General features: G+C 54.1%; 1 long non-coding RNA gene across 4 annotated transcripts in view; it reads right to left on the bottom strand.

Annotated features, from left to right (window-relative positions):
* Positions 1-13549: 13549 nt before the first annotated feature.
* LOC142436267 (uncharacterized) overlaps positions 13550-22796 on the bottom strand; it is a 36418-nt gene continuing 27171 nt past the window's right edge. For 3 of the 4 annotated variants that reach the window (XR_012781841.1, XR_012781838.1, XR_012781842.1), the window contains one exon: positions 13550-22485. This is a non-coding gene — a long non-coding RNA (uncharacterized LOC142436267). The remainder of the gene's footprint in view (positions 22486-22796) is intronic. The other variant, XR_012781840.1, reaches the window with a different exon arrangement.

Below are 22796 nucleotides of genomic sequence, written 5' to 3' on the forward strand. Positions count from 1 at the left end.
TAGGCTCCCCTGGGCTAAGGCTAGGGCTCACCTAGCCTTCAGGATAGGGCACCCCTAGGCTTTAATTTCCCCTGGGCTAAGGCTAGGGCTCACCTAGCCTTCAGGCTAGGGCACCCCTAGGCTTTAGGCTCCCCTGGGCTAAGGCTAGGGCTCCCCTACCCTTCAGGCTAGGGCACCCCTAAGCTTTAGGTGCCCATGGGCTAAGGCAAGGGCTCACCTAGCCTTCAAGCTAGGGCACCCCTAGGCTTTAGGCTCCCCTAGGCTAAGGCTAGGGCTCCCGTAGCCTTCAGGCTAGGGCACCCCTAGGCTTTTGGCTCCACTGGGCTAAGGCTAGGGCTCCCCTAGCCTTCAGGCTAGGGAACCCCTAGGCTTTAGGCTCCCCTGGGCTAAGGCTAGGGCTCCCCTAGCCTTCAGGATAGGGCACCCCTAGGCTTTAGGCTCCCCTGGGCTAAGGCTAGGGCTGCCCTAGCCTTCAGGCTAGGGCTCCCCTAGGCTTTAGGCTAGGGCTCCCCTAGGCTTTAGGCTAGGGCTCCCCTAGCCTTCAGGCTCGGGTTCCCCTAGCCTTCAGGCTAGGGCACCCCTAGGCTTCAGGCTAGGGCTCCCCTAGGCTTTAGGCTCCCCTAGGCTAAGGCTAGGGCTCCCCTAGCCTTCAGGCTAGGGCACCCCTAGGCTTTAGACTCCCCTAGGCTAAGGCTAGGGCTCCCCTCGCCTTCAGGCTAGGGCACCCCTAGGCTTTAGGCTCCCCTGGGCTAAGGCTAGGGCTCCCCTAGCCATCAGGCTAGGGCACCGCTAAGATTTAGGCTCCCCTGGGCTAAGGCTAGGGCTCCCCTAGCCTTCAGGCTAGGGCTCCCCTAGTCTTTAGGCTAGGGCTCCCCAAGCCTTCAGGCTCGGGCTCCCCTAGGCTTTAGGCTAGGGCTCCCCTAGCCTTCAGGCTATGGCACCCCTAGCCGTTAGGCTCCCCTGGGCTAAGGCTAGGGCTCCCCTAGCCTTCAGGCTAGGGCACCCCTAGGCTTTAGGCTCTCCTGGGCTAAGGCTAGGGCTCACCTAGCCTTCAGGCTAGGGCACCCCTAGGCTTTAGGCTCCCCTGGGCTAAGGCTAGGGCTCACCTAGCCTTCAGGCTAGGGCACCCCTAGGCTTTATACTCCCCTGGGCTAAGGCTAGTGCTCCCCTAGCCTTCAGGCTAGGGCACCCCTAGGCTTTAGGCTCCCCTAGGCTAAGGCTAGGGCTCCCCTAGGCTAAGGCTTGGGCTCCCCTAGCCTTCAGGCTAGGGCACCCCTAAGCTTTAGGCGCCCCTGGGCTAAGGCTAGGGCTCACCTAGCCTTCAAGCTAGGGCACCCCTAGGCTTTAGGCTCCCCTAGGCTAAGGCTAGGGCTCCCCTATCCTTTAGGCTAGGGCACCCCTAGGCTTTTGGCTCCCCTGGGCTAAGGCTAGGGCTCCCCTTGCCTTCAGGCTAGGGAACCCCTAGGCTTTAGGCTCCCCTGGGCTAAGGCTAGGGCTCCCCTAGCCTTCAGGCTAGGTCACCCCTAGGCTTTAGGCTCTCCTGGGCTAAGGCTAGGGCTCCCCTAGCCTTCAGGCTAGGGCACCCCTAGGCTTTAGGCTCCCCTGGGCTAAGGCTAGGGCTCACCTAGCCTTCAGGCTAGGGCACCCCTAGGCTTTAATTTCCCCTGGGCTAAGGCTAGGGCTCACCTAGCATTCAGGCTAGGGCACCCCTAGGCTTTAGGCTCCCCTGGGCTAAGGCTAGGGCTCCCCTACCCTTCAGGCTAGGGCACCCCTAGGCTTTAGGCTCCCCTAGGCTAAGGCTAGGGCTCCCCTAGGCTAAGGCTAGGGCTCCCCTAGCCTTCAGGCTAGGGCACCCCTAAGCTTTAGGTGCCCATGGGCTAAGGCAAGGGCTCACCTAGCCTTCAAGCTAGGGCACCCCTAGGCTTTAGGCTCCCCTAGGCTAAGGCTAGGGCTCCCGTAGCCTTCAGGCTAGGGCACCCCTAGGCTTTTGGCTCCCCTGGGCTAAGGCTAGGGCTCCCCTAGCCTTCAGGCTAGGGAACCCGTAGGCTTTAGGCTCCCCTGGGCTAAGGCTAGGGCTCCCCTAGCCTTCAGGATAGGGCACACCTAGGCTTTAGGCTCCCCTGGGCTAAGGCTAGGGCTGCCCTAGCCTTCAGGCTAGGGCACCCCTAGGCTTTAGGCTCCCCTGGGCTAAGGCTAGGGCTCACCTAGCCTTCAGGCTAGGGCACCCCTAGGCTTTAGGCTCCCCTGGGCTAAGGCTAGGGCTCCCCTAGCCTTCAGGCTAGGGCACCCCCAGGTTTTAGGCTCCCCTAGGCTAAGGCTAGGGCTCCCCTAGGCTAAGGCTAGGGCTCCCCTAGCCTTCAGGCTAGGGCACCCCTAAGCTTTAGGCGCCCCTGGGCTAAGGCTAGGGCTCACATAGCCTTCAAGCTAGGGCACCCCTAGGCTTTAGGCTCCCCTAGGCTAAGGCTAGGGCTCCCCTAGCCTTTAGGCTAGGGCACCCCTAGGCTTTAGGCTCCCCTGGGCTAAGGCTAGGGCTCCCCTAGCCTTCAGGCTAGGTCACCCCTAGGCTTTAGGCTCTCAGGGGCTAAGGCTAGGGCTCCCCTAGCCTTCAGGCTAGGGCACCCCTAGGCTTTAGGCTCCCCTGGGCTAAGGCTAGGGCTCACCTAGCCTTCAGGCTAGGGCACCCCTAGGCTTTAATTTCCCCTGGGCTAAGGCTAGGGCTCACCTAGCCTTCAGGCTAGGGCACCCCTAGGCTTTAGGCTCCCCTGGGCTAAGGCTAGGGCTCCCCTACCCTTCAGGCTAGGGCACCCCTAGGCTTTAGGCTCTCCTGGGCTAAGGCTAGGGCTCACCTAGCCTTCAGGCTAGGGCACCCCTAGGCTTTAGGCTCCCCTGGGCTAAGGCTAGGGCTCACCTAGCCTTCAGGCTAAGGCACCCCTAGGCTTTATACTCCCCTGGGCTAAGGCTAGGGCTCCCCTAGCCTTCAGGCTAGGGCACCCCTAGGCTTTAGGCTCCCCTAGGCTAAGGCTAGGGCTCCCCTAGGCTAAGGCTAGGGCTCCCCTAACCTTCAGGCTAGGGCACCCCTAAGCTTTAGGCGCCCCTGGGCTAAGGCTAGGGCTCACCTAGCCTTCAAGCTAGGGCACCCCAAGGCTTTAGGCTCCCCTAGGCTAAGGCTAGGGCTCCCCTATCCTTTAGGCTAGGGCACCCCTAGGCTTTTGGCTCCCCTGGGCTAAGGCTAGGGCTCCCCTTGCCTTCAGGCTAGGGAACCCCTAGGCTTTAGGCTCCCCTGGGCTAAGGCTAGGGCTCCCCTAGCCTTCAGGCTAGGTCACCCCTAGGCTTTAGGCCCTCCTGGGCTAAGGCTAGGGCTCCCCTAGCCTTCAGGCTAGGGCAACCCTAGGCTTTAGGCTCCCCTGGGCTAAGGCTAGGGCTCACCTAGCCTTCAGGCTAGGGCACCCCTAGGCTTTAATTTCCCCTGGGCTAAGGCTAGGGCTCACCTAGCCTTCAGGCTAGGGCACCCCTAGGCTTTAGGCTCCCCTGGGCTAAGGCTAGGGCTCCCCTACCCTTCAGGCTAGGGCACCCCTAGGCTTTAGGCTCCCCTAGGCTAAGGCTAGGGCTCCCCTAGGCTAAGGCTAGGGCTCCCCTAGCCTTCAGGCTAGGGCACCCCTAAGCTTTAGGTGCCCATGGGCTAAGGCAAGGGCTCACCTAGCCTTCAAGCTAGGGCACCCTTAGGCTTTAGGCTCCCCTAGGCTAAGGCTAGGGCTCACGTAGCCTTCAGGCTAGGGCACCCCTAGGCTTTTGGCTCCCCTGGGCTAAGGCTAGGGCTCCCCTAGCCTTCAGGCTAGGGAACCCCTAGGCTTTAGGCTCCCCTGGCCTAAGGCTAGGGCTCCCCTAGCCTTCAGGATAGGGCACCCCTAGGCTTTAGGCTCCCCTGGGCTAAGGCTAGGGCTGCCCTAGCCTTCAGGCTAGGGCTCCCCTAGGCTTTAGGCTAGGGCTCCCCTAGCCTTCAGGCTCGGGTTCCCCTAGCCTTCAGGCTAGGGCACCCCTAGGCTTCAGGCTAGGGCTCCCCTAGGCTTTAGGCTCCCCTAGGCTAAGGCTAGGGCTCCCCTAGCCTTCAGGCTAGGGCACCCCTAGGCTTTAGACTCCCCTAGGCTAAGGCTAGGGCTCCCCTCGCCTTCAGGCTAGGGCACCCCTAGGCTTTAGGCTCCCCTGGGCTAAGGCTAGGGCTCCCCTAGCCATCAGGCTAGGGCACCGCTAAGATTTAGGCTCCCCTGGGCTAAGGCTAGGGCTCCCCTAGCCTTCAGGCTAGGGCTCCCCTAGTCTTTAGGCTAGGGCTCCCCAAGCCTTCAGGCTCGGGCTCCCCTAGGCTTTAGGCTAGGGCTCCCCTAGCCTTCAGGCTATGGCACCCCTAGCCGTTAGGCTCCCCTGGGCTAAGGCTAGGGCTCCCCTAGCCTTCAGGCTAGGGCACCCCTAGGCTTTAGGCTCTCCTGGGCTAAGGCTAGGGCTCACCTAGCCTTCAGGCTAGGGCACCCCTAGGCTTTAGGCTCCCCTGGGCTAAGGTAGGGCTCACCTAGCCTTCAGGCTAGGGCACCCCTAGGCTTTATACTCCCCTGGGCTAAGGCTAGGGCTCCCCTAGCCTTCAGGCTAGGGCACCCCTAGGCTTTAGGCTCCCCTAGGCTAAGGCTAGGGCTCCCCTAGGCTAAGGCTAGGGCTCCCCTAGCCTTCAGGCTAGGGCACCCCTAAGCTTTAGGCGCCCCTGGGCTAAGGCTAGGGCTCACCTAGCCTTCAAGCTAGGGCACCCCTAGGCTTTAGGCTCCCCTAGGCTAAGGCTAGGGCTCCCCTATCCTTTAGGCTAGGGCACCCCTAGGCTTTTGGCTCCCCTGGGCTAAGGCTAGGGCTCCCCTTGCCTTCAGGCTAGGGAACCCCTAGGCTTTAGGCTCCCCTGGGCTAAGGCTAGGGCTCCCCTAGCCTTCAGGCTAGGTCACCCCTAGGCTTTAGGCTCTCCTGGGCTAAGGCTAGGGCTCCCCTAGCCTTCAGGCTAGGGCACCCCTAGGCTTTAGGCTCCCCTGGGCTAAGGCTAGGGCTCACCTAGCCTTCAGGCTAGGGCACCCCTAGGCTTTAATTTCCCCTGGGCTAAGGCTAGGGCTCACCTAGCCTTCAGGCTAGGGCACCCCTAGGGTTTAGGCTCCCCTGGGCTAAGGCTAGGGCTCCCCTACCCTTCAGGCTAGGGCACCCCTAGGCTTTAGGCTCCCCTAGGCTAAGGCTAGGGCTCCCCTAGGCTAAGGCTAGGGCTCCCCTAGCCTTCAGGCTAGGGCACCCCTAAGCTTTAGGTGCCCATGGGCTAAGGCAAGGGCTCACCTAGCCTTCACGCTAGGGCACCCCTAGGCTTTAGGCTCCCCTAGGCTAAGGCTAGGGCTCCCGTAGCCTTCAGGCTAGGGCACCCCTAGGCTTTTGGCTCCCCTGGGCTAAGGCTAGGGCTCCCCTAGCCTTCAGGCTAGGGCTCCCCTAGGCTTTAGGCTAGGGCTCCCCTAGCCTTCAGGCTCGGGTTCCCCTAGCCTTCAGGCTAGGGCACCCCTAGGCTTTAGGCTAGGGCTCCCCTAGGCTTTAGGCTAGGGCTCCCCTAGCCTTCAGGCTCGGGTTCCCCTAGCCTTCAGGCTAGGGCACCCCTAGGCTTCAGGCTAGGGCTCCCCTAGGCTTTAGGCTCCCCTAGGCTAAGGCTAGGGCTCCCCTAGCCTTCAGGCTAGGGCACCCCTAGGCTTTAGACTCCCCTAGGCTAAGGCTAGGGCTCCCCTCGCCTTCAGGCTAGGGCACCCCTAGGCTTTAGGCTCCCCTAGGCTAAGGCTAGGGCTCCCCTCGCCTTCAGGCTTGGGCACCCCTAGGCTTTAGGCTCACCTAGTCTAAGGCTAGGGCTCCCCTAGCCTTCAGGCTAGAGCACCCCTAGGCTTTAGGCTCCCCTAGGCTAAGGCTAGGGCTCCCCTAGCCTTCAGGCTAGGGCACCCCTAGGCTTTAGGCTCCCCTAGGCTAAGGATAGGGCTCCCCTAGCCTTCAGGCTAGGGCACCCCTAGGCTTTAGGCTCCCCTAGGCTAAGGATAGGGCTCCCCTAGACCTCAGGTTAGGGTACCCCTAGGCTTAAGGATCCCCTAGGCTAAGGCTAGGGCTCCTCTAGCCCTCAGGGTAGGGCACCGCTAGGCTTGAGGCTCCCTTAGGCTAAGGCTAGGGCTCCCCTAGCCCTCAGGCTAGGGTACACCTAGGCTTGAGGCTCCCCTAGGCTAAGGCTAGGGCTCCCCTTACCCTCAGGCTAGGGCTCCCCTAGGCTTGAGGCTCCCCTAGGCTAAGGCTAGGGCTCCCCTAGAAATCAGGCTAGGGCACCCCTAGGCTTTAGGCTCCCCTGGGCTAAGGCTAGGGCTCCCCTAGCCATCAGGCTAGGGCACCGCTAAGCTTTAGGCTCCCCTGGGCTAAGGCTAGGGCTCCCCTAGCCTTCAGGCTAGGGCTCCCCTAGGCTTTAGGCTAGGGCTCCCCAAGCCTTCAGGCTCGGGCTCCCCTAGGCTTTAGGCTAGGGCTCCCCTAGCCTTCAGGCTATGGCACCCCTAGCCGTTAGGCTCCCCTGGGCTAAGGCTAGGGCTCCCCTAGCCTTCAGGCTAGGGCACCCCTAGGCTTTAGCTCCCCTGGGCTAAGGCTAGGGCTCACCTAGCCTTCAGGCTAGGGCACCCCTAGGCTTTAGGCTCCCCTGGGCTAAGGCTAGGGCTCCCCTAGCCTTCAGGCTAGGGCACCCCTAGGCTTTAGGCTCCCCTAGGCTAAGGCTAGGGCTCCCCTAGGCTAAGGCTAGGGCTCCCCTAGCCTTCAGGCTAGGGCACCCCTAAGCTTTAGGCGCCCCTGGGCTAAGGCTAGGGCTCACCTAGCCTTCAAGCTAGGGCACCCCTAGGCTTTAGGCTCCCCTAGGCTAAGGCTAGGGCTCCCCTAGCCTTTAGGCTAGGGCACCCCTAGGCTTTTGGCTCCCCTCGGCTAAGGCTAGGGCTCTCCTTGCCTTCAGGCTAGGGAACCCCTAGGCTTTAGGCTCCCCTGGGCTAAGGCTAGGGCTCCCCTAGCCTTCAGGCTAGGTCACCCCTAGGCTTTAGGCTCTCCTGGGCTAAGGCTAGGGCTCCCCTAGCCTTCAGGCTAGGGCACCCCTAGGCTTTAGGCTCCCCTGGGCTAAGGCTAGGGCTCACCTAGCCTTCAGGCTAGGGCACCCTTAGGCTTTAATTTCCCCTGGGCTAAGGCTAGGGCTCACCTAACCTTCAGGCTAGGGCACCCCTAGGCTTTAGGCTCCCCTGGGCTAAGGCTAGGGCTCCCCTACCCTTCAGGCTAGGGCACCCCTAGGCTTTAGGCTCCCCTAGGCTAAGGCTAGGGCTCCCCTAGGCTAAGGCTAGGGCTCCCCTAGCCTTCAGGCTAGGGCACCCCTAAGCTTTAGGTGCCCATGGGCTAAGGCAAGGGCTCACCTAGCCTTCAAGCTAGGGCACGCCTAGGCTTTAGGCTCCCCTAGGCTAAGGCTAGGGCTCCCCTAGCCTTCAGGCTAGGGCACCCCTAGGCTTTTGGCTCCCCTGGGCTAAGGCTAGGGCTCCCCTAGCCTTCAGGCTAGGGAACCCCTAGGCTTTAGGCTCCCGTGGGCTAAGGCTAGGGCTCCCCTAGCCTTCAGGCTAGGGCACCCCTAGGCTTTAGGCTCCCCTGGGCTAAGGCTAGGGCTGCCCTAGCCTTCAGGCTAGGGCTCCCCTAGGCTTTAGGCTAGGGCTCCCCTAGCCTTCAGGCTCGGGTTCCCCTAGCCTTCAGGCTAGGGCTCCCCTAGGCTTCAGGCTAGGGCTCCCCTAGGCTTTAGACTCCCCTAGGCTAAGGCTAGGGCTCCCCTCGCCTTCAGGCTAGAGCACCCCTAGGCTTTAGGCTCCCCTAGGCTAAGGCTAGGGCTCCCCTCGCCTTCAGGCTTGGGCACCCCTAGGCTTTAGGCTCCCCTAGTCTAAGGTTAGGGCTCCCCTAGCCTTCAGGCTAGAGCACCCCTAGGCTTTAGGCTCCCCTAGGCTAAGGCTAGGGCTCCCCTAGCCTTCAGGCTAGGGCACCCCTAGGCTTTAGGCTCCCCTAGGCTAAGGATAGGGCTCCCCTAGCCTTCAGGCTAGGGCACCCCTAGGCTTTAGGCTCCCCTAGGCTAAGGATAGGGCTCCCCTAGACCTCAGGTTAGGGTACCCCTAGGCTTAAGGATCCCCTAGGCTAAGGCTAGGGCTCCTTTAGCCCTCAGGCTAGGGCACCTCTAGGCTTGAGGCTCCCTTAGGCTAAGGCTAGGGCTCCCCTAGCCCTCAGGCTAGGGCACCCCTAGACTTGAGGCTCCCCTAGGCTAAGGCTAGGGCTCCCCTAGCCCTCAGGCTAGGGTACACCAAGGCTTGAGGCTCCCCTAGGCTAAGGCTAGGGCTCCCCTTACCCTCAGGTTAGGGCTCCCCTAGGCTTGAGGCTCCCCTAGGCTAAGGCTAGGGCTCCCCTAGAAATCAGGCAAGGGCACCCCTAGGCTTTAGGCTACCCTGGGCTAAGGCTAGGGCTCCCCTAGCCATCAGGCTAGGGCACCGCTAAGCTTTAGGCTCCCCTGGGCTAAGGCTAGGGCTCCCCTAGCCTTCAGGCTAGGGCTCCCCTAGGCTTTAGGCTAGGGCTCCCCAAGCCTTCAGGCTCGGGCTCCCCTAGGCTTTAGGCTAGGGCTCCCCTAGCCTTCAGGCTATGGCACCCCTAGCCGTTAGGCTCCCCTGGGCTAAGGCTAGGGCTCCCCTAGCCTTCAGGCTAGGGCACCCCTAGGCTTTAGGCTCTCCTTGGCTAAGGCTAGGGCTCCCCTAGCCTTCAGGCTAGGGCACCCCTAGGCTTTAGGCTCCCCTGGGCTAAGGCTAGGGCTCACCTAGCCTTCAGGCTAGGGCACCCCTAGGCTTTAGGCTCCCCTGGGCTAAGGCTAGGGCTCCCCTAGCCTTCAGGCTAGGGCACCCCCAGGTTTTAGGCTCTCCTAGGCTAAGGCTAGGGCTCCCCTAGGCTAAGGCTAGGGCTCCCCTAGCCTTCAGGCTAGGGCACCTCTAAGCTTTAGGCGCCCCTGGGCTAAGGCTAGGGCTCACATAGCCTTCAAGCTAGGGCACCCCTAGGCTTTAGGCTCCCCTAGGCTAAGGCTAGGGCTCCCCTAGCCTTTAGGCTAGGGCACCCCTAGGCTTTTGGCTCCCCTGGGCTAAGGCTAGGGCTCCCCTTGCCTTCAGGCTAGGGAACCCCTAGGCTTTAGGCTCCCCTGGGCTAAGGCTAGGGCTCCCCTAGCCTTCAGGCTAGGTCACCCCTAGGCTTTAGGCTCTCAGGGGCTAAGGCTAGGGCTCCCCTAGCCTTCAGGCTAGGGCACCCCTAGGCTTTAGGCTCCCCTGGGCTAAGGCTAGGGCTCACCTAGCCTTCAGGCTAGGGCACCCCTAGGCTTTAATTTCTCCTGGGCTAAGGCTAGGGCTCACCTAGCCTTCAGGCTAGGGCACCCCTAGGCTTTAGGCTCTCCTGGGCTAAGGCTAGGGCTCCTGTACCCTTCAGGCTAGGGCACCCCTAGGCTTTAGGCTCCCCTAGGCTAAGGATAGGGCTACCCTAGGCTAAGGCTAGGGCTCCCCTAGCCTTCAGGCTAGGGCACCCCTAAGCTTTAGGTGCCCATGGGCTAAGGCAAGGGCTCACCTAGCCTTCAAGCTAGGGCACCCCTAGGCTTTAGGCTCCCCTGGGCTAAGGCTAGGGCTCCCCTAGCCTTCAGGCTAGGGCACCCCTAGGCTTTTGGCTCCCCTGGGCTAAGGCTAGGGCTCCCCTAGCCTTCAGGCTAGGGAACCCCTAGGCTTTAGGCTCCCCTGGGCTAAGGCTAGGGCTCCCCTAGCCTTCAGGCTAGGGCACCCCTAGGCTTTAGGCTCCCCTGGGCTAAGGCTAGGGCTGCCCTAGCCTATAGGCTAGGGCTCCCCTAGGCTTTAGGCTAGGGCTCGCCTAGCCTTCAGGCTCGGGTTCCCCTAGCCTTCAGGCTAGGGCTCCCCTAGGCTTCAGGCTAGGGCTCCCCTAGGCTTTAGGCTCCCCTAGGCTAAGGCTAGGGCTCCCCTAGCCTTCAGGCTAGGGCACCCCTAGGCTTTAGACACCCCTAGGCTAAGGCTAGGGCTCCCCTCGCCTTCAGGCTAGGGCACCGCTAGGTTTTAGGCTCCCCTAGGCTAAGGCTAGGGCTCCCCTCGCCTTCAGGCTTGGGCACCCCTAGGCTTTAGGCTCCCCTAGTCTAAGGCTAGGGCTCCCCTAGCCTTCAGGCTAGAGCACCCCTAGGCTTTAGGCTCCCCTAGGCTAAGGATAGGGCTCCCCTAGCCTTCAGGCTAGGGCACCCCTAGGCTTTAGGCTCCCCTAGGCTAAGGATAGGGCTCCCCTAGCCTTCAGGCTAGGGCACCCCTAGGCTTTAGGCTCCCCTAGGCTAAGGATAGGGCTCCCCTAGCCTTCAGAAAAGGGCACCCCTAGGCTTTAGGCTAGGGCTCCCCTAGGCTAAGGCTAGGGCTCCCCTATCCTTTAGGCTAGGGCTCCCCTAGGCTAAGGCAAGGGCTCCCCTAGCCTTCAGGCTAGGGCACCACTAGGCTTTAGGCTAGGGCTCCCCTAGGCTAAGGCTAGGGCTCCCCTAGCCTTCAGGCTAGGGCACCCCTAGGCTTTAGGCTAGGGCTCCCCTAGGCTAAGGCTAGGGCTCCCCTAGCCTTCAGGCTAGGGCACCCCTCGGCTTTAGGCTAGGGCTTCCATAGGCTAAGGTTAGGGCTCCCCCAGCCTTCAGGCTAGGGCACCCCTAGCTTTAGTCTAGGGCTCCCCTAGTCTAAGGCTAGGGCTCCCCTAGCCTTCATGCTAGGGCACCCCTAGGCTTTAGGCTAGGGCTCCACTAGGCTAAGCCTAGGGCTCCTCTAGCCTTCAGGCTAGAGCACCCCTAGGCTTTAGGCAAGGGCTTCCCTAGGCTAAGGCTAAGGCTCCCCAAGCCTTCAGGCTAGGGCACCCCTAGGCTTTAGGCTAGGGCTCCCCTAGGCTAAGGCTAAGGCTCCCCTACCCTTCAGGCTAGGGCACCCCTAGGCTTTAGGCTAGGGCTCCCCTAGGCTAAGGCTAGGGCTCCCCTAGCCTTCAGGCTAGGGCACCCCTAGGCTTTAGGCTAGGGCTTCCATAGGCTAAGGTTAGGGCTCCCCTAGCCTTCAGGCTAGGGCACCCCTAGCTTTAGTCTAGGGCTCCCCTAGGCTAAGGCTAGGGCTCCCCTAGCCTTATCGCTAGGGCACCCCTAGGCTTTAGGCTAGGGCTCCCCTAGGCTAAGCCTAGGGCTCCCCTAGCCTTCAGGCTAGGGCACCCCTAGGCTTTAGGCAAGGGCTCCCCTAGGCTAAGACTAGGCCTCCCCTAGCCTTCAGGCTAGGGCACCCCTAGGCTTTAGGCTAGGGCTCCCCTAGGTTAAGCCTAGGGCTCCCCTAGCCTTCAGGCAAGGGCACCCCTAGGCTTTAGGCTAGGGCTCCCCCAGACAAAGGCTAGGGCTCCCCTAGCCTTCAGGCTAGGGCACCCCTAGGCTTTAGGCTCCCCTAGGCTAAGGGTAGGGCTCCCCTAGCCTACAGGCTAGGGCACCCCAAGGCTTTAGGCTACCCTAGGCTAAGGCTAGGGCTCACATAGCCTTCAGGCTAGGGCACCCCTAGGCTTTAGGCTAGGGCTCCCCTAGGCTAAGCCTAGGGCTCCCCTAGCCTTCAGGCTAGGGCACCCCTAGGATTTAGGCTCCCCTGGTCTAAGGCTAGGGCTCCCCTAGCCTTCAGGCTAGGGCACCCCTAAGCTTTAGGCGCCCTTGGGCTAATGCTAGGGCTCACCTAGCCTTCAAGCAAGGGCACCCCTAGGCCTTAGGCTCCCCTAGGCTAAGGCTAGGGCTCCCCTAGCCTTCAGGCTAGGGCACCCCTATGCTTTAGGCTCCCCTGGGCTGAGGCTAGGGCTCCCCTAGCCTTCAGGTTGGGCACCCCTAGGCTTTAGGCTCCACTAGGCTAAGGCTAGGGCTCCCCTAGCCTTCAGGCTAGGGCACCCCTAGGCTTTAGGCTCCCCTAGGCTAAGGCTAGGGCTCCCCTAGCCTTCAGGCTAGGGCACCCCTAGGCTTTAGGCTAGGGCTCCCCTAAGCTAAGGCTAGGGCTCCCCTAGCCTTCAGGCTTGGGGACCCCTAGGCTTTAGGCTAGGGCTCCCCTAGGCTAAGGCTAGGGCTCCCCTAGCCTTCAGGCTAGGGCACCCCTAGGCTTTAGGCTAGGGCTCCCCTAGGCTAAGGCTAGGGCTCCCCTAGCCTTCAGGCTAGGGCACCCCTAGGCTTTAGGCTAGGGCTCCCCTAGGGTAAGGCTAGGGCTCCCCTAGCCTTCAGGCTAGGGCACCCCTAGGCTTTAGGCTAGGGCTCCCCTAGGCTAAGGCTAGGGCTCCCCTAGCCTTCAGGCTAGGGCACCCCTAGGCTTTAGGCTAGGGCTCCCCTAGCCTTCATGCTAGGGCACCCCTAGGCGTTAGGCTAGGGCTCCCCTCGGCTAAGGCTAGGACTCCCCTAGCCTTCAGGCTAGGGCACCCCTAGGCTTTAGGCTAGGGCTCCCCTAGGCTAAGGCTAGGGCTCCCCTAGCCTTCAGGCTAGGGCACCCCTAGGCTTTAGGCTAGGGCTCCCCTAGCCTTCATGCTAGGGCACCCCTAGGCGTTAGGCTAGGGCTCCCCTCGGCTAAGGCTAGGACTCCCCTAGCCTTCAGGCTCGGGCACCCCTAGGCTTCAGGCTAGCGCTCCCCTAGCCTTCAGGCTAGGGCACCCCTAGGCTTTAGGCTCGGGCTCCCCTAGGCGTTCTCTGTTGGTACACGGAATCCAAATGGACTTTTCTATATTGACCTATGGCGTGTGAAATTGCTGAACATTTCATTTGGATGCAATGATTTTCTTGTAGGGCCTTGGATTGTCCATGTTTAGAGTGATACCATCTCCAATTACAGTTTTACATCTTTGCTACCATTGTCAGCTTTTATTAGACACTTGTTGATCAATAACTGCCATAAAGACTTGCAGCATATTATTAAATAAAAGTGGTATTAAATGGTATCCTTATCAGGTGCCAATATGTAAAGGGAAAAATTTAATTAACTATGCATCAAGCAAAATGTTTGTCATTGGCATTGCATTTTGCTGTTTAAGTCAAATTAAATCATGTCACTCTCATAGAAATGTTAGAGAAAAAAAAGAATGAAACACATATGGGTCCTGCTTCCTTCTCACAGTTGTCAAGTTTGGGCTTAGTTGCAGTTACTGTGATGTTCTATGTTGTTGAAGTTCATCCTTTTTTCAATGATATTTTGCTTTATCAAGCATGATGTCCTTTAATGGACAGATCTCTCAACAAATTTCTAATATACTTAAAATGAATTTTCATAGTATCCATTTATGACAAGCATTATAATTGTACAACTTCTAAGCTACAATTGACAGTGCATCAAACTATCAAGTTCTTCACTAGCACTATAATTAAAATGCATCATTTTACTTTTAAACAGCCTCATTCATTTTTCAACTTTCAGTGGCATATGAGACAATTAAAAATAAAATAGCTTGGATCTGGTAAATATTAGTTCTCAAATAGACACTGCTTTTTAAATGTTTAAAGAGGTCCTGGGAAACAAATATGCCCAGGGAAACACATCACTTGTCTATGGCTTCTGTGTATATTGATTGAGGTCCAAGTGAAATGAAATCCTTGACAACTTCAATGATATCTCCATTTTTCATGGTAATTTGTATTGGTCCTATAGTGAGGATTTTGGTTTTCTTTCATCGAGCTGTATTCTGTAGTTAAGGCACCAGTCTCTGATCTTCATCAGTACGTTTTTCAAGTCAGACTACCTTATGGCATGCAGTATTAAGGCATCTTCACACTACAGGGAATTAATAAGGCTTTCACAAATATTATTTCCGTGCTCTTCTATATTTAGGACAACTTCTTAGATTACTTTCTTTTTTTAACATTTTATTACTCATACAACTCTTATCACAATTCATACGTATACATACATCAATTGTATAAAGCACATCTGTACATTCTTTGTCCTCATCATTTTCAAAGCATTTGCTCTCCATTTAAGCCCTTTGCATCAGATCCTCTTTTTTCCCCTCCCTCCCTGCTACCCCTACCTCATGAGCCCTTAATAATTTTTAAATTATTATTTTGTCATATCTTGCCCTATCCAGCGTCTCCCTTCACCCCTTTTCTGTTGTCCCTCAGGGAGGAGGTCACATGTAGATCCTTGTAATCGGTTTCCCCTTTCCAGCCCACTCACCCTCTACCCTCCCAGTATCGCACCTCACACTCCTGGTCCTGAAGGTATCATCCACCCTGGATTCCCTGTGCCTCCAGCTCCTATATGCACCAGTGTACAACCTCTGCTCTATCAAGGTAGATTTCAGATCATGATAGTTGGGGGGTGGGGTGGAGGAAGCATTTAGGAACTGGAGGAAAGTTGTATACTTCATTGGTGCTACATCGCACCCTGACTGACTCATCTCCTCCCCTAGACTCCTCTGTGAGGGGATCTCCAGTGGCCGACAAATGGGCTTTGGGTCTCCACTCTACACTTCCTCCTTCATTCACGATGTTAAGTTTTTGGGTTTTTTTTTTTTTATGATGATGCCTTATTCCTGATACCTTTGGCACCTCGTGATCACACAAGCTGGTGTGCTTCTTCCGTGTGGGCTTTATTGCTTCTGAGCTAGATGGCCGCTTGCTCACCTTCAAGGCATTAAGACCCCAGACACTATCTCTTTTGATAGCCGGGCATCATCAGATTCCTTTGCCACGTTTGCTTATGCACCCGTTTGTCCTCGACAATCGTATCATGGAGCTGTGCAGCCAATGATATGATTTTTTGCTCTTTGATACCTGAAAACTGATCCCATCGGGACCACGTGATCACACAAGCTGATGTGCTCTTCCATGTGGGCTTTGTTGCTTCTGAGCTAGATGGCCACTTTTGCACCTTCAAGGCTTTAAGACCCCAGACGCTATCTCTTTTGATAGCCGGGCACCATCAACTTTCTTCATATTTACTTGTTCAAATGCTTTGGCTTCAGCAATTGTGTCGGGAGGGTGAGGATCATAGAATGACAATTTAATAGAAGAAACTATTCATGTATTGAGGGAGTGCTTCAGTAGAGGCCCAAGGTCCTTCTGCCACCTTAATACTAAACCTATAAATATAGACACATAGATCTATTTTCCCATCCTCATATATATATATTTGCATGTACATGTCTTTGTCTAGACCTCTATAAATGCACTTTGCCTCCTAGTTCTTTTCTCTATTTCCCTTGACTTTCCTCCTGCCCCACTATCATGCTCCATCCCCACCTGGCTTACAGCTATACCTCTTCTTTAAGTAACCTTGCCCTTATCATTCCCTACCAGGCCAGCCACTCCCCACCTCGCCACCAATTTGGATCCCATGTTGCTCCCTTGTCCCTGGGTTTGTTAACACCACTTCTTTACGCCCAATCTCCCCCTATCCCAGGTACCCCCAGAACTGTCGGTCCCTTTGTTTTTCCTCCAGATAGTTCATCCAGCCTGTCTTATGTAGACAAACCTGTGGAGATAATAACATGCACAAAAATAAGACAGAGGAAAACAAAGCAACAGTATACAGCCAGACAACAAAACAACAACAAACCACTGACAAAGAACAAAACAAAACACATCAAGATAGAAAAGCTTGTAGTTAGTTCAAGGTTCGTTTGTTGGCCTTTAGGAGTGTTTTCCAGTCCAGTCTGTATGGGCACCACGCCCTGGCCCCAAATCCACTTTCAGCATTCCCTGGGGACCTTGCCACTCCATTCCCTTGCTGTTCTGCTGAACTCTCCCAGTGATTTGCCTCAGTGTGGTTGGATCAGGTCAGGTGCAATCTGCACACTGTGTCTCTGATGCTTTCTCCGGTAGCGCCATTGGTCACTGAGGGGTTTCATGTCTTATAGTGGGGGCCATGTTGTCCTCTCTGTGGACTGGCTGCTCTAATCAGGAACATCATCCTCACGGCCTGGTGGGCAAGTCTGTGCTCCACTCTCTCCTCCTCCCCTTCATCTGCGCCCGTGTGCTCTGATCCGATATATCCTTCTGCCCGAGCTGTAGAATCAATGTCGTCCTTTGAAACAAATTCTTCTTGGGGGAGGGGCAGGAATCCACTTAATTTTTGGTGTTGGGGCCAGCCTCCCAGACCTCTCCACTGGTTCCCTACTCCACTCCGGAATGCTGCATTCACACCTCGCGGCACTGGGTGGAAGTCTGGTCCCACTTTCCCTGTGGAGATATAAACAATACCCTCCCCTTGGGTGGGTTAGTGCCCCATGCCCCAGCTCACCTTTTCTTCCTTATATTCATCCTTTTATTTTTCTTTCCCCACCTCCTCCCCAGTTGTCTACTATGTGCATCCCTGGTTTTGATCTGGTCTCTGCCATACTACACAGTCTTCAACCCAAAAATGTGAGTATATAGTAACTTTTTCCCCTATGCCACATTAGCATTTTTTTTTAATATTTGCCTCAGCAGGATCATGTTTTACTTTTCCTTTTGTACCTGACTTACTTCACTTAGCATGATTTCCTCCAGTTCCTCCCAAGCCGGTATGTGCATCATAGTTGAGTTTCTTTCCCTGTGATCTATCTTTCTCAGAGTGGTGTGTTGAAGTCACCCACTATAATTGTCGGGTCTGTGATTTTTTCTTAATCTTTTGGAGTGTTTGGTTGACATATTCAGCTGGTCTCTCATTCAGGGAATATATGTTTACAATGCTTAGTGGTTCATTGTCTATGATTCCCTTGAGCATTAGATAGTATCCTTCCTTATCTCTTTTTATGGTTTGTACTTTGAGGTCAATTTATTCCGAGATTAGGATTGCAACCCCTGCTTTTTTTGTATTGCTGTGTACTTGGTAGGTCCTTCTCCAGCCTTTGATTCTCAGCCTATTTTTGTCTGTAGCCTTGAGATGTGTCTCCTGTAGGCAGCAAATGGATGGGTTGTGTTTTCTAAGCCATTCTGCTAGTCTCAGTCTTTTAATGCCTGAGTTCAGGCCACTGATAATCAGGGTTATTATCTCCATCTGTGGACTCTGTGATGCCATTTTATACCTTTTGTGTTGGGAGTTTTCCTACTTTCCTTTCTCATTAGTGTGTGTTTTTTGTGTGTATCATTCTTGACTTCTTTCCATCCTTAAACCAATGCTATCTTGGGGTCTCTTTTCTCCTTGTTGTGCTCTGGGTGAAGTTGTTCTATGTATTGGTCTCTTATTTGTGCTTGGTGAGTGTTGTTCATCTGCCCATACTGAGTCGGCGAGGATCTTTTGTAAGGCTGGGTTTGTTGTAATGTAATTTTTGAGTTTTTCCTTGTCTGGGAAGACTTTTACTTCTCCATCGATCTTGATCGATAATTTGGCTGGGTAGATATTCTTGGATTTGCGTTGTTTTCCTTCAATTTTTGGAGTAATGTCACTCCACTCTCTCCTTTTTTTCATAGTTTCTGCTGATAGGTCTGAGCATATCCTTATGTGGGAACCTTTATATGTGACTGCTTGTTTTTCCCTGGCTGCTGTCATAATTTTCTCCTTTTCCTCAAAGTTGGATAGTTTAACTATTATGTGCCTTGGTGATTTCATCTTGGGGTCCTGTCATGCTGGTGTTCTTTCAGCCTCCTGGATGGTTGCCTGGTTTTCATTCATTAGGCTGGGCAAGTTTTCCTCCAAGAATTCTCTCGCTATTGTAGCAGATGATTCTTTGTTGTGTCTTCCTCCGGTAGGCCAATAATTCTAATGTTCTGCTTCATAGCATCAGACATAGCTCTTAGGTTTTCTTCAGCTTCTCTGATGCTCTTGTTAGATTTTTGTTCACGTTTATTAAAGTCTGCTTGGCTGTCCTCCAAGACACTGATAGGGTTCTCTGATTCCTCCAATCAATTTTCAAGGAACATGATTGTGCTATTGTTTTTCATTATCTCCTCGCTAAGCTCCTGTATCGTTTCATCCTTTTTCTGTATTGTTTCCCTCATATCCTGCATGGCTCCAAGCAGCATTCTGAGAATTTCTTTGAGTGGCATCTCAATGTCTGCTTCTTCTATGTATGTTGTTATGTTCAGGACATCTTCTGCCTTTGTCTTTTTTTCTCCTGTTTTTTTCGTTGAAGTCGTTAGGGGTGATGGCTTTTTGCGTTGAGTTATTTTAGAGGGACCAGGTGCCATTTTCTAGTCTCTCTCTGGAAGACTTACAGGAATGCTTCTTCGAACTGCCTACAGCTGATTTTGCTATGGTATTAACCTACCACTTTATCTTCCTGTGGCTTCCCTATCAGGGGAGTACCCCAGATGGCAGGTCGGCTGCCTGCCCCAGTGTTGCACAGGCTGGGCTGATGTTCCTGTTATTGGTTTGAATGTTGAAAAGTGTTGGCTGAGCTGCCTTATGTCCCCAGGTACTCAGGCAGGAACTCCCTGGTGAGAAGTCTGAGGAGTATCCCCTGGAGAGCAAGCAGGCCTTTCCCTAGCCTTTGGCTATCTATGCACGGTGGAGCTCACCTAGCTGGGTGTGGCCAAGGCGCAAATGCCCTAGGGCAATGGGAGTGCCCCATATGTCTGCAATGGAGCATGAGAGAGCAGGGTAGGAATAAAGAGCAGGGGGAGAAAAATTAAAATGTTAGACTAGACTCTGCAGGGGTATAGGGAAGTGAGGGAAGCAAAAGCAACTATGTAGCTGAGTCCCACTCCCTGCCTGTGGAGCTGCAAGGGCTTACTCCCTGCCCCAAGCCCCAGCTGCTATCCACAGCTGAGCCCCAAGAGTCGCAAGAAAGCTGCTGAGCAGCCCCCAAAGAAGTGGGGGGACACAGAGCAGAGATGTTAACAGATGCAGCAGTGTAGCTGAACCCTGATCCCTGCCTGTTGGGCTGTGGGGTGTTGGGTTTAGTCCCTGCTCAGACCACGTAGGCACCGCAAGCTGTGGCCATGACATGAAAAAGCTCCTGTGCAGCCCTCCACGGCTGTGTTGGAATAGAGAGCAGAGATATAAACAGAAGCAACAATGTAGCTGAACCCTGATCCCTGCTGGTGGAGCTGCCAGGGTCCTGTCCCTGCCCTGAGGCAGGCAGGGGAAAATTGTGGCTGTGTTTAGACCAAGCCCTGCTACAGGCTCCAAATGGCCCCGGCTCCGGCAGATACATTGGCTGGGCTCCAAATGGTCCGGGCTCCAGCAGTTACAGTGGCTGGGCTAAGGTCAAGCCCCCGGCGGCTTCCAGTGATGTAAGCCAAAACCCACAGGCCTTCAAAACCCAGTGGATGTGTGCATACTTATCTTTATGATGCACCTCCTGCGATCCAGCAGCTTTGAATTTCCCTCTAAGCAACTCTCCTGGGCTGGATTCTGCAGAGTCCCCCTGGCATGTGTCACTACGTTGCCATCGTCCTGTGGGCTCGAACTGATAGTCCTTAAATTGGGGATAGGATTTAGTGCAAGCCCCAAACCCATTCTTTGATCTATTACTTTATTACCTTTTATTTGATAAAATTAAAATTATTTAACTTGGGAACCACTGTATAGGTCATATTGTTCCATAGTTCAATTCTGTCAAAACGAATTGTGCAATTTCTTGCATACTCATACATGTTTTCCAAATGATAGGGTTCCTTCCTAGACTTCTTGAAATCATCTCCCTTTTTTCTCCTCCACCCTTCAAGCACCCTAAAACCTTGTTATGCTTTCTTTCCCTGTGGGCACAACATCCCTAGGTTTCATTTTCTGAAAAATAACCAAACAAATTACACTGCTTCAAGACGGTGAGCTCCAATGGCGGCACACCTGTGAGAAACAGCCTAATGTAGATGAGTATAAGCAGACTGCAACAGAACAGCCACACAGTTGCCAGGATAATACGTCTTAACACAGCACACTTGCTGTACCAAGACTTGTTTGTTAGACAACCAATAGTAGACAGCTCTTGGTACAGCTATTTTCTTCAACCCCAGACACCATGTGTTTTCCAGCTTAATTCCTCAGGTTATAGTGAGTCTGGGGTAGAATCCAGTTCCCCCAGTGGAGTTCCCATTTGGGGATCCCACAGAAGCAGCTCTGCAGCATGACTTGTACTCTGAGAGTCAGGATTCAGTTTCCCACTGTTCTGTGACATCTGACCTGGCTTCCCAGGTAACCCCAGAGTCCTAAGTCAGCTCTGCTCTCCGAGTGCAAGTCATGAAATACCCTCCCTACCTTTTGATCCGAAGAGCACCTGCAGTCTCTCCTTACTCCACTTGGCTGTCAGCTCTCCTTTCCCACACCCGAGCAGACATGCACTTACGTTCACCCAAAATTGACTGTTCCATCTCCCCTCTTCAGTGCTGCCCACGCCCTACCATCACTAAGCCTCACCCCTTTGAGAGGGCCACCACCCTCTCCAGGGGACCTCACCCCAGATCCATATTGCTACTACTCAGCATCCTGCCCCCTTTCCCCCACCAATGGATCCCAGCTATCAGGAGATCAGGAAGTGTCCTCTGGCCAAATGACCTCCACTATACTTACCTTAACCAGAGGATTTGTGGTTCATGGCACTGGTCCAGCTCTTTCCCAGGCGATCTAGCTCCTAGCCAGAGGGCCTGATGACGTGCAAACTTGAGTTTGTGCCCTTTCTGCGACTTTTTCCAAGTGGAGTGAACTTAAATAGCATTTGTCCTTTTGTGCTTGACTAACTTCACTAAGCATGTCTTCCAGATCCTTCCACGACTTGAAGTGTTTCAATGCTGCTTTTTAGGGATTCATATTATTTGTGTGTTTACATCAGAGTTGGTTTTTTTTTAATGTATCCACTTTTCTCTTGATGGGAATTTAGGCTGTTTCCAGCTTCGTGCTATTGTGAACTGTGCTGCAATGATCATGGGGGAACACATGTCTGTTCATCATCTCTTTCTTATTTCTTTGGGGTATATGCCCAGTAATGGTATTGGTGAGTCAGATGGTAGTTCAATTTCCATATGTTTTAGGTATCGCCATATCGCCTTCTATAGTGGCTGTACATATTTACATGACTACTAGCAGTTGTACAAAAGTCCTTATCCCACCAGACCCTGTCCACCCTTTATTGTTCTGTTATGTTTTGTTTTTAAATTGGGATACATTACTGGGCTTTAGTTGGTATCACATTGTTGTTTTGATTTCCAATTCCTGAATGACTACAGACCTAGAACATTTCCACATGTGTTTATTAGCCATTTATCTATCATCTTGTACGAATTGTTTGTTCAGGTCTTTAGCCCATCTTACCAAGTTTTTTTCTTGCTATAACCTTGTAAAATTCTGTGGATCTTAATCATCAGTCTTTTATATGATGTGTCATTACTAAATATCCTTTTCCAGTCTGGGGGCTCTCTTTTTACTCTTTTATTAAATAAACTCTATTGATTTACACAAGTGTTTTCTTTTTCATAGGTCCCATTCATCTATGTTACCTTCTATGGAGTATGTTTCTTTTGTTAATTCTGCCAACCCATGTATTCCCTGGACTAATGATCCTGCTAGCTCTGGATTTTACATGTAGGTTTTAATCCACCTGGAGTTATTTTAGTACATAGAATGAGATATTTCATTTCATTCTTCTGCAGGTGGTTATCCAGATTTTCCAGCACCATTTATTGAGGAGGGCACCTGCTTCCCATTTAATGTCTTTTGGGCCAATGTAAAAATCAATTGTATGTGGATGTTTTTATTGTTGGGTTTTCTGTCCTGATTCATTGACCTGAGAATATTGGTCTTTTAAAATAAATTTATATGCTGTTGGATTCTATTGACCAGGGCTTTGTTGAGGATTTTGGCATCTATATTCATGAGAGATACCAGTCTGTATTTCCAGAGGTTATTGTGGTTTGGGGCAAGGGAGGAGTATAATCAATCCACTACAGTCCCTTATGTACCCTGTGAATTATTTTTAGAAGAGTGCACTTTTATTGTGCTTATAACAGTGGTTTCCTAAACAGCTCAGAATTATCCGCTGTTTATGCGTGGTCCTGGGGTGTCAATTTTCTATTACAATGAATGGCCCAGGGAGGAGTGTACATTCAGAAGTGGATCAGGCTACAGTCTGGGCACCAGTTCTGAAAGGTACCTGGCCTGTGCAGGACAAGTGCCGGAAACCTGGAAATACCAGGTCCTATTTCTACTAGCACGGTGAGGCATTTTGTGATTCCTTTCTCAAAGCAATATAGAAACACCTCCACCGACACCTAGCCCTGCTCCTGGCAGATTCCAAGCACTCCTGTTTCCCCAGTGCTGAGACTCTCTCCACGTGGCCTGATCTAATCATCTGCAGGAAGGAGCTGGGCATAGCTAGGGATTATCACCAGTGGGAGCTCTCCTCCCTCTGCAGACCTTGTGGTTCAGCATCAAGCCTCCAGTTGTCTCTGCAGGCTTCTGTGGGATGATCCTGAAGTATCAACAGTTCGGCCGGGAGTTGCCACAGCATCTGCAAGGGAAGCAAAGCACAGGAAGGTGCTGTGAACTCCGACGGCATGATTGAGAGCACAGCTGTGCTCTCTGTGGATAAACCAATTTAAAGGACACCTGGTATTATATCCCAGGCCCCAACCCAGCTACCTACCTGCAAATTTGGCAATCCCACAGCAGTGAGCTGTTCACAGGGCCGATCCAACACTTAGCTTTCCTTTTAAATATATTTTTTCACTTGCTTTGCTTCAATTTAAAGGTAGATGTACAAAAATAGCCTTATTCTTCCTTCCAATAGTATCCCCCTCTATTGTAATGTAAGGTCAACTT

Source organism: Tenrec ecaudatus, unplaced genomic scaffold (assembly GCF_050624435.1).
Source record: "Tenrec ecaudatus isolate mTenEca1 unplaced genomic scaffold, mTenEca1.hap1 Scaffold_1885, whole genome shotgun sequence".
Taxonomy (NCBI): Eukaryota; Metazoa; Chordata; class Mammalia; order Afrosoricida; family Tenrecidae; genus Tenrec; species Tenrec ecaudatus.